We start from the raw sequence: 10,308 nt of genomic DNA, 5'->3' as shown, positions 1-10,308 counted from the left end.
CCCCCCTTCCCTTTTCTCTCCGGCAAAAAAAGGAAGGGGGAGGCCAAATTGGGGGAGGTCCCCAAGTAGGATTCCTCCTACTTGGGGTGCCCTATGGCTTCTCCCCTCCCCCTCCCACCTATATATACGTGGGGGCGCCTAGAACACACAACAACAATCGTTAGTCGTGTGTCCGTAAAAAAAACAATCGTTAGTCGTGTGCGGCGCCCCCTCCACAGTTTACACCCCTGGTCATAGTTTTGCGGTGCATTGGCGAAGCCCTACGAGGATCACTTCACCCTCACCGTCACCACGCCATCGTGATAACAGAATTCACCTACTTCCTCGACACCTTGCTGGATCAAGAAGGCGAGGGACGTCATCGCGCTGAACGTCTGTAGAACTCAGAGGTGCCGTATGTTCGGTGCTTGATCGGTCGAAGCTAGTGATACGTCTCCAACATATCTATAATTTATGAAGTATTCATTTTGTTTTATTATCATTCTTGGATGTTTTACAACCATTTATAGCAACTTTATATCATTTTTTGGGACTAACCTATTGACCCAGTGCCCAGTGCTAGTTGTTGTTTTTTGATTGTTTTTTACATCGCAGGAAATCGGTATCAAACGGAGTCCAAACACCGTGAAACTTTTTGTGGATTTTTTAGGGATCATAATACATCCAGTGGGCCAGAGCAGCACCTCGGGGGTGCCCCGAGGGGCACAACCCACCAGGGTGCGCCTGGGGGGCCAGGCGCGCCCAGGTGGGTTGTGCCCACCTCGGTGGTGAAGGAAATATGCCCTAGAGGCAATAATAAAGTTATTATTTATTTCCTTATATCATGATAAATGTTTATTATTCATGCTAGATTTGTATTAACCAGAAACATAATACATGTGTGAATACATAGACAAACAGAGTGTCACTAGTATGCCTCTACTTGACTAGCTCGTTGATCAAAGATGGTTATGTTTCCTAACCATAGACATGAGTTGTCATTTGATTAACGGGATCACATCATTAGGAGAATGATGTGATTGACTTGACCCATTCTGTTAGCATAGCACTTGATCGTTTAGTTTGTTGCTATTGCTTTCTTCATGACTTATACATGTTCCTATGACTATGAGATTATGCAACTCCCGTTTACCGGAGGAACACTTTGTGTGCTACCAAACATCACAACATAACTGGGTGATTATAAAGGTGCTCTACAGGTGTCTCCAAAGGTACTTGTTGGGTTGGCGTATTTTGAGATTAGGATTTGTCACTCCAATTGTCGGAGAGGTATCTCTGGGCCCTCTCGGTAATGCACATCACTTAAGCCTTGCAAGCATTGCAACTAATGAGTTAGTTGCGGGATGATGTATTACGGAACAAGTAAAGAGACTTGCCGGTAACGAGATTGAACTAGGTATTGAGATACCGACGATTGAATCTCGGGCAAGTAACATACCAATGACAAAGGGAACAACGTATGTTGTTATGCGGTTTGACCGATAAAGATCTTCATAGAATATGTGGGAGCCAATATGAGCATCCAGGTTCCGCTATTGGTTATTGACCGGAGACATGTCTCGGTCATGTCTACATAGTTCTCGAACCCGTAGGGTCCGCACGCTTAAAGTTTCGGTGACGATTGTATTATGAATTTATGTGATTTGATGTACCGAAGGTAGTTCGGAGTCCCGGATGAGATCGGGGACATGACGAGGAGTCTCAAAATGGTTGAGACGTAAAGATCGATATATTGGACGACTATATTCGGACATCGTAAAGGTTCCGAGTGATTCGGGTATTTTCAGGGGTACCGGGGAGTTACGGGAATACGAGGAAGAAGTAATGGACCTCATGGGCCAAGTGGTGGAAGAGAGGAGGCAGGGCGCGCGGCCCCCCTAGCCCAAACCGAATTGGACTAGGGGGTCGGCCCCCCTTTCCTCCTTTTCCTCCTTCTCCTTCCTTCTCCTTCTCCTCCTTCCTTTCCTCCTCCTAGTAGGAGTAGGAAAGGGGAGTCCTACTCCTACTAGGAGGAGGACTCCTCCTCCTGGCGCGCCCATAGAGGGCCGGCCGGCCTCCCCCTTGCTCCTTTATATACAGGGACAGGGGGCACCTCTAGACACAAGTTGATCAGTTGATCTCTCCCAACCGTGTGCGGTGCCCCCCTCCACCATATTCCACCTCGGTCATATCGTAGCTCTTGGGCAACGTAGTAATTTCAAAAAAATTCCTACGCACACACAAGATCATGGTGATGCATAGCAATGAGAGGGGAGAGTGTGATCTACGTACCCTTGTAGATCGACAACGGAAGCGTTAGCACAACGTGGTTGATGTAGTCGTACGTCTTCACGGCCCGACCGATCAAGCACCGAAACTACGGCACCTCCGAGTTCTAGCACACATTCAGCTCGATGATGATCCCCGGACTCCGATCCAGCAAAGTTTCGGGGAAGAGTTCCGTCAGCACGACGGCGTGGTGACGATCTTGATGTACTACCGTCGCAGGGCTTCGCCTAAGCACCGCTACAATATTATCGAGGACTATGGTGGAAGGGGGCACCACACACAGCTAAGAATATGATCACGTGGATCAACTTGTGTATCTAGGGGTGCTCCCTGCCTCCGTATATAAAGGATCAAAGGGGGGGTGCGGCCGGCCAGGAGAGGGCGCACCAGGAGGAGTCCTACTCCCTCCGGGAGTAGGATTCCTCCCCTTTCCTAGTTGGAATAGGATTCGGGAGGGGGGAAAGAGGAGAAAGAGAAGGAAGGGGGCGCCGCCCCCCTCTCCTTGACCTATTCGGACTAGGGGGGAGGGGCGCGCAGCCCAGCCCTGGCCACCTCTCCTCTCTTCCACTAAGGCCCACTAAGGCCCATATACCTCCCGGGGGGTTCTGGTAACCTCCCGGTACTCCGGTAAAATCCCGATTTCACCCGGAACACTTCCGATATCCAAATATAGGCTTCCAATATATCAATCTTTATGTCTCGACCATTTCGAGACTCCTCGTCATGTCCATGATCACATCCGGGACTCCGAACAAACTTCGGTACATCAAAATGCATAAACTCATAATATAACTGTCATCAAAACCTTAAGCGTGCGGACCCTACGGGTTCGAGAACAATGTAGACATGACCGAGACATGTCTCCGGTCAATAACCAATAGCGGAACCTGGATGCTCATATTGGCTCCTACATATTCTACGAAGATCTTTTATCGGTCAGACCGCATAACAACATACGTTGTTCCCTTTGTCATCGGTATGTTACTTGCCCGAGATTCGATCGTCGGTATCTCAATACCTAGTTCAATCTCGTTACCGGCAAGTCTCTTTACTCGTTCCGTAATACATCATCTCACAACTAACTCATTAGTTGCAATGCTTGCAAGGCTTATGTGATGTGCATTACCGAGAGGGCCCAGAGATACCTCTCCGACAATCGGAGTGACAAATCCTAATCTCGAAATACGCCAACCCAACATGTACCTTTGGAGACACCTGTAGAGCACCTTTATAATCACCCAGTTACGTTGTGATGTTTGGTAGCACACAAAGTGTTCCTCCGGTAAATGGGAGTTGCATAATCTCATAGTCATAGGAACATGTATAAGTCATGAAGAAAGCAATAGCAACATACTAAACGATCGGGTGCTAAGCTAGTGGAATGGGTCATGTCAATCAGATCATTCACCTAATGATGTGATCCCGTTAATCAAATAACAACTCTTTGTCTATGGTTAGGAAACATAACCATCTTTGATTAACGAGCTAGTCTAGTAGAGGCATACTAGTGACACTCTGTTTGTCTATGTATTCACACATGTATTATGTTTCCGGTTAATACAATTGTAGCATGAATAATAAACATTTATCATGATATAAGGAAATAAATAATAACTTTATTATTGCCTCTAGGGCATATTTCCTTCAGTCTCCCACTTGCACTAGAGTCAATAATCTAGATTATACAGTAATGATTCTAACACCCATGGAGCCTTGGTGCTGATCATGTTTTGCTCGTGGAAGAGGCTTAGTCAACGGGTCTGCTACATTCAGATCTGTATGTATCTTGCAAATCTCTATGTCTCCCACCTGGACTAGATCCCGGATGGAATTGAAGTGTCTCTTGATGTGCTTGGTTCTCTTGTGAAATCTGGATTCCTTTGCCAAGGCAATTGCACCAGTATTGTCACAAAAGATTTTCATTGGACCCGATGCACTAGGTATGACACCTAGATCGGATATGAACTCCTTCATCCAGACTCCTTCATTTGCTGCTTCCGAAGCAGCTATGTATTCCGCTTCACACGTAGATCCCGCCACGACGCTTTGTTTAGAACATCACCAACTGACAGCTCCCTTTATTTTCTTGTTACGATGATTTTCAACTTCACTCTGAAATTCTTTGAACTTTTCAAATGTTTCAGACTTATGTTTCATTAAGTAGATATATCCATATCTGCTTAAATCATCTGTGAAGGTGAGAAAATAACGATATCCGCCATGAGCCTCGATATTCATCGGACCACATACATCGGTATGTATGATTTCCAACAAATCTGTTGCTCTCTCCATAGTACCGGAGAACGGTGTTTTAGTCATCTTGCCCATGAGGCACAGTTTGCAAGTACCAAGTGATTCATAATCAAGTGGTTCCAAAAGTCCATCAGTATGGAGTTTCTTCATGCGCTTTACACCGATATGACCTAAACTACAGTGCCACAAATAGGTTGCACTTTCATTATCAACTCTGCATCTTTTGGCTTCAACATTATTAATATGTGTATTACTACTATCGAGATTCAATAAAAATAGACCACTCTTCAAGGGTGCATGACCATAAAAGATATTACTCATATAAATAGAACAACCATTATTCTCTGATTTAAATGAATAACCGTCTCGCATTAAACAAGATCCAGATATAATGTTCATGCTCAACGCTGGCACCAAATAACAATTATTTAGGTCTAATATTAATCCCGAAGGTAGATGTAGAGGTAGCGTGCCGACCGCGATCACATCGACTTTGGAACCGTTTCCCACGCGCATCGTCACCTCGTCCTTTGCCAGTGCCCGCTTATTCCGTAGTCCCTGTTTCGAGTTGCAAATATTAGCAACAGAACCAGTATCAAATACCCAGGTGCTACTGCGAGCTCTAGTAAGGTACACATCAATAACATGTATATCACATATACCTTTGTTCACCTTGCCATCCTTCTTATCCGCCAAATACTTGGGGCAGTTCCGCTTCCAGTGACCAGTATGCTTGCAGTAGAAGCACTCAGTTTCAGGCTTAGGTCCAGACTTGGGTTTCTTCTCCTGAGCAGCAACTTGCTTGCCGTTCTTCTTGAAGTTCCCCTTCTTCTTCCCTTTGCCCTTTTTCTTGAAACTAGTGGTTTTGTTAACCATCAACACTTGATGCTCCTTCTTGATTTCTACCTCCGCGGCTTTCAGCATTGCGAAGAGCTCGGGAATAGTCTTGTTCATCCCTTGCATATTATAGTTCATCACGAAGCTCTTGTAGCTTGGTGGCAGTGATTGGAGAATTTTGTCAATGACGCAATCATCTGGAAGATTAACTCCCAATTGAATCAAGTGATTATTATACCCAGACATTTTGAGTATATGCTCACTGACAGAACTGTTCTCTTCCATCTTGCAGCTATAGAACTTATTGGAGACTTCATATCTCTCAATCCGGGCATTTGCTTGAAATATTAACTTCAACTCCTGGAACATCTCATATGCTCCATGACGTTCAAAACGTCGTTGAAGTCCCGATTCTAAGCCGTAAAGCATGGCACACTGAACTATCGAGTAGTCATCAGCTTTGCTCTGCCAGACGTTCATAACATCTGGTGTTGCTCCAGCAGCAGGCCTGGCACCCAGCGGTGCTTCCAGGACGTAATTCTTTTGAGCAGCAATGAGGATAATCCTCAAGTTACGGACCCAGTCCGTGTAATTGCTACCATCATCTTTCAACTTTGCTTTCTCAAGGAACGCATTAAAATTCAACGGAACAACAGCACGAGCCATCTATCTACAATCAACATAAACAAGCAAGATACTATCAGGTGCTAAGTTCATGATAAATTTAAGTTCAATTAATCATATTACTTAAGAACTCTCACTTAGATAGACATCCCTCTAATCTTCTAAGTGATTACGTGATCCAAATCAACTAAACCATAACCGATCATCACGTGAGATGGAGTAGTTTTCAATGGTGAACATCGTTTATGTTGATCATATCTACTATATGATTCACGCTCGACCTTTCGGTCTCCGTGTTCCGAGGCCATATCTGCATATGCTAGGCTCGTCAAGTTTAACCTGAGTATTCTGCGTGTGCAAAAACTGGCTTGCACCCGTTGTAGATGGACGTAGAGCTTATCACACCCGATCATCACGTGGTGTCTGGGCACGACGAACTTTGGCAACGGTGCATACTCAGGGAGAACACTTCTTGATAATTTAGTGAGAGATCATCTTATAATGCTACCGTCAATCAAAGCAAGATAAGATGCATAAAAGGATAAACATCACATGCAATCAATTTAAGTGATATGATATGGCCATCATCATCTTGTGCTTGTGATCTCCATCTCCGAAGCACCGTCATGATCACCATCATCACCGGCGCGACACCTTGATCTCCATCGTAGCATCGTTGTCATCTCGCCAATCTTATGCTTCCACGACTATCACTACCGTTTAGTAATAAAGTAAAGCATTACATCGCGATTGCATTGCATACAATAAAGCGACAACCATATGGCTCCTGCCAGTTGCCGATAACTCGGTTACAAAACATGATCATCTCATACAATAAAATTCAGCATCATGCCTTGACCATATCACATCACAACATGCCCTGCAAAAACAAGTTAGACGTCCTCTACTTTGTTGTTGCAAGTTTTACGTGGCTGCTACGGGCTTAAGCAAGAACCAATCTCACCTACGCATCAAAACCACAACGATAGTTTGTCAAATAGACTCCGTTTTAACCTTCTCAAGGACCGGGTGTAGCCATACTTGGTTCAACTAAAGTTGGAGAGACAGTCGCCCGCAAGCCATCTATGTGCAAAGCACGTCGAGGGAACCGGTCTCGCGTAAGCGTACGCGTAAGGTTGGTGCGGGTCGTCTCGTCCAACAATACCGCCGAACCAAAGTATGGCATGCTGGTAGGCAGTATGACTTGTATCGTCCACAACTCACTTGTGTTCTACTCGTGCATATAACATCAACATAAATAACCTAGGCTCGGGTGCCACTGTTGGGTTTCGTAGTAATTTCAAAAAAATTCCTACGCACACGCAAGATCATGTGATGCATAGCAACGAGAGGGGAGAGTGTTATCTACGTACTCAACACAGACCAACTGCGGAAGCACTGACACGACGTAGAGGAAGTAGTCGTACGTCTTCGCGATCCAACCGATCAAGCACCGAAACTACGGCACCTCCGAGTTCGAGCACACGTTCAGCTCGATGACGATCCCCGGACTCCGATCCAGCAAAGTGTCGGGGAAGAGTTCCGTCAGCACAATGGCGTGGTGACGATCTTGATGAACTACAGCAGCAGGGCTTTGCCTAAACTCCGCTACAGTATTATCGAGGAATATGGTGGCAGGGGGCACCGCACACGGCTAAGGAATAGATCACGTGGATCAACTTGTGTGTTCTAGGGTGCCTCTACCTCAGTATATAAAGGAGCCAAGGGGGAGGGGGCGCCGGCCAAGGAGGATGGCGCAGGAGGAGTCCTACTCCTTCCGGGAGTAGGACTCCCCCCCAATCCTATTCCAACTAGGATTCCCAAGGGGGGGGGGAAGGAAGAGAGGGGGGCCGGCCACCTTCTCCTAGTCCTAATAGGACTAGGGGAGGGGGAAGGTGCGCAGCCACCTTGGGCTGCCCCTTTCTCCTTTCCACTAAGGCCCATGAAGGCCCATATGGCTCCCGGGGGGTTCCGGTAACCCTCCCGGTACTCCGGTAAAATCCCGATTTCACCCGGAACACTTCCGATATCCAAATATAGGCTTCCAATATATCAATCTTTACGTCTCGACCATTTCGAGACTCCTCGTCATGTCCGTGATCACATCCGGGACTCTGAACAACCTTCGGTACATCAAAATGCATAAACTCATAATATAACTGTCATCGTAACCTTAAGCGTGCGGACCCTACGGGTTCAAGAACAATGTATACATGACGAGACACGTCTCCGGTCAATAACCAACAGCGGGACCTGGATGCCCATATTGGCTCCTACATATTCTATGAAGATCTTTATCGGTCAGAACGCATAACAACATACGTTGTTCCCTTTGTCATCGGTATGTTACTTGCCCGAGATTCGATCGTCGGTATCCAATACCTAGTTCAATCTCGTTACCGGCAAGTCTCTTTACTCGTTCCGTAATACATCATCTCACAACTAACGTATTAGTTGTAATGCTTGCAAGGCTTATGTGATGTGTATTACCAAGAGGGCCCAGAGATACCTCTCCGACAATCGGAGTGACAAATCCTAATCTCGAAATACGCCAACCCAACATCTACCTTTGGAGACACCTGTAATGCTCCTTTATAATCACCCAGTTACGTTGTGACGTTTGGTAGCACCCAAAGTGTTCCTCCGGCAAACGGGAGTTGCATAATCTCATAGTCATAGGAACATGTATAAGTCATGAAGAAAGCAATAGCAACATACTAAATGATCGGGTGCTAAGCTAATGGAATGGGTCATGTCAATCAGATCATTCAACTAATGATGTGACCTCGTTAATCAAATAACAACTCATTGTTCATGGTCAGGAAACATAACCATCTTTGATTAACGAGCTAGTCAAGTAGAGGCATACTAGTGACACTTTGTTTGTCTATGTATTCACACATGTATTATGTTTCCGGTTAATACAATTCTAGCATGAATAATAAACATTTATCATGATTATAAGGAAATAAATAATAACTTTATTATTGCCTCTAGGGCATATTTCCTTCATATAGTTCATCACGAAGCTCTTGTAGCTTGGTGGCAGTGATTGGAGAATTCTGTCAATGACGCAATCATTTGGAAGATTAACTCCCAATTGAATCAAGTGATTATTATACCCAGACATTTTCAGTATATGCTCACTGACAGAACTGTTCTCCTCCATATTGCAGCTATAGAACTTATTGGAGACTTCATATCTCTCAATCCAGGCATTTGCTTGAAATATTAACTTCAACTCCTGGAACATCTCATATGTTCCATGACGTTCAAAACGTCATTGAAGTCCCGATTCTAAGCCGTAAAGCATGGCACACTGAACTATCGAGTAGTCATCAGCTTTGCTCTGCCAGATGTTCATAACATCTGGGGTTGCTCCAGCAGCAGGCCTGGCACCCAGCGATGCTTCCAGGACGTAATTCTTCTGTGCAGCAATGAGGATAATCCTCAAGTTACGCACCCAGTCCATGTAATTGCTACCATCATCTTTCAACTTTGCTTTCTCAAGGAACGCATTAAAATTCAACGGAACAACAGCACGGGCCATCTATCTACAATCAAACATGAATAAGCAAGATACTATCAGGTACTAAGTTCATGATAAATTTAGGTTCAATTAATCATATTACTTAAAGAACTCCCACTTAGATAGACATCCCTCTAATCCTCTAAGTGATTACGTGATCCAAATCAACTAAACCATGTCCGATCATCACATGAGATGGAGTAGCTTCATTGGTGAACATCACTATGTTGATCATATCTACTATATGATTCACGCTCGACCTTTCGGTCTCCGTGTTCCGAGGCCATATCTGTATATGCTTGGCTCGTCAAGTATAACCTGAGTATTCCGCATGTGCAACTGTTTTGCACCCGTTGTATTTGAACGTAGAGCCTATCACACCCGATCATCACGTGGTGTCTCAGCACGAAGAACTTTCGCAATGGTGCATACTCAGGGAGAACACTTCTTGATAATTAGTGAGAGATCATCTTATAATGCTACCGTCAATCAAAGCAAGATAAGATGCATAAAAGATAAACATCACATGCAATCAATATAAGTGATATGATATGGCCATCATCATCTTGTGCTTGTGATCTCCATCTTCGAAGCACCGTCATGATCACCATCGTCACCGACGCGACACCTTGATCTCCATCGTAGCATCGTTGTCGTCTCGCCAATCTTATGCTTCCACGACTATCGCTACCGCTTAGTGATAAAGTAAAGCATTACAGCGCGATTGCATTGCATACAATAAAGCGACAACCATATGGCTCCTGCCAGTTGCCGATAACTCGGTTACAAAACATGAT

Source organism: Triticum urartu, chromosome 5A (assembly GCF_056163025.1).
Source record: "Triticum urartu cultivar PI428250 chromosome 5A, HENAU_Tu73, whole genome shotgun sequence".
Classification (NCBI taxonomy): domain Eukaryota; kingdom Viridiplantae; phylum Streptophyta; class Magnoliopsida; order Poales; family Poaceae; genus Triticum; species Triticum urartu.
Note: the sequence above shows the minus strand (reverse complement) of the source record.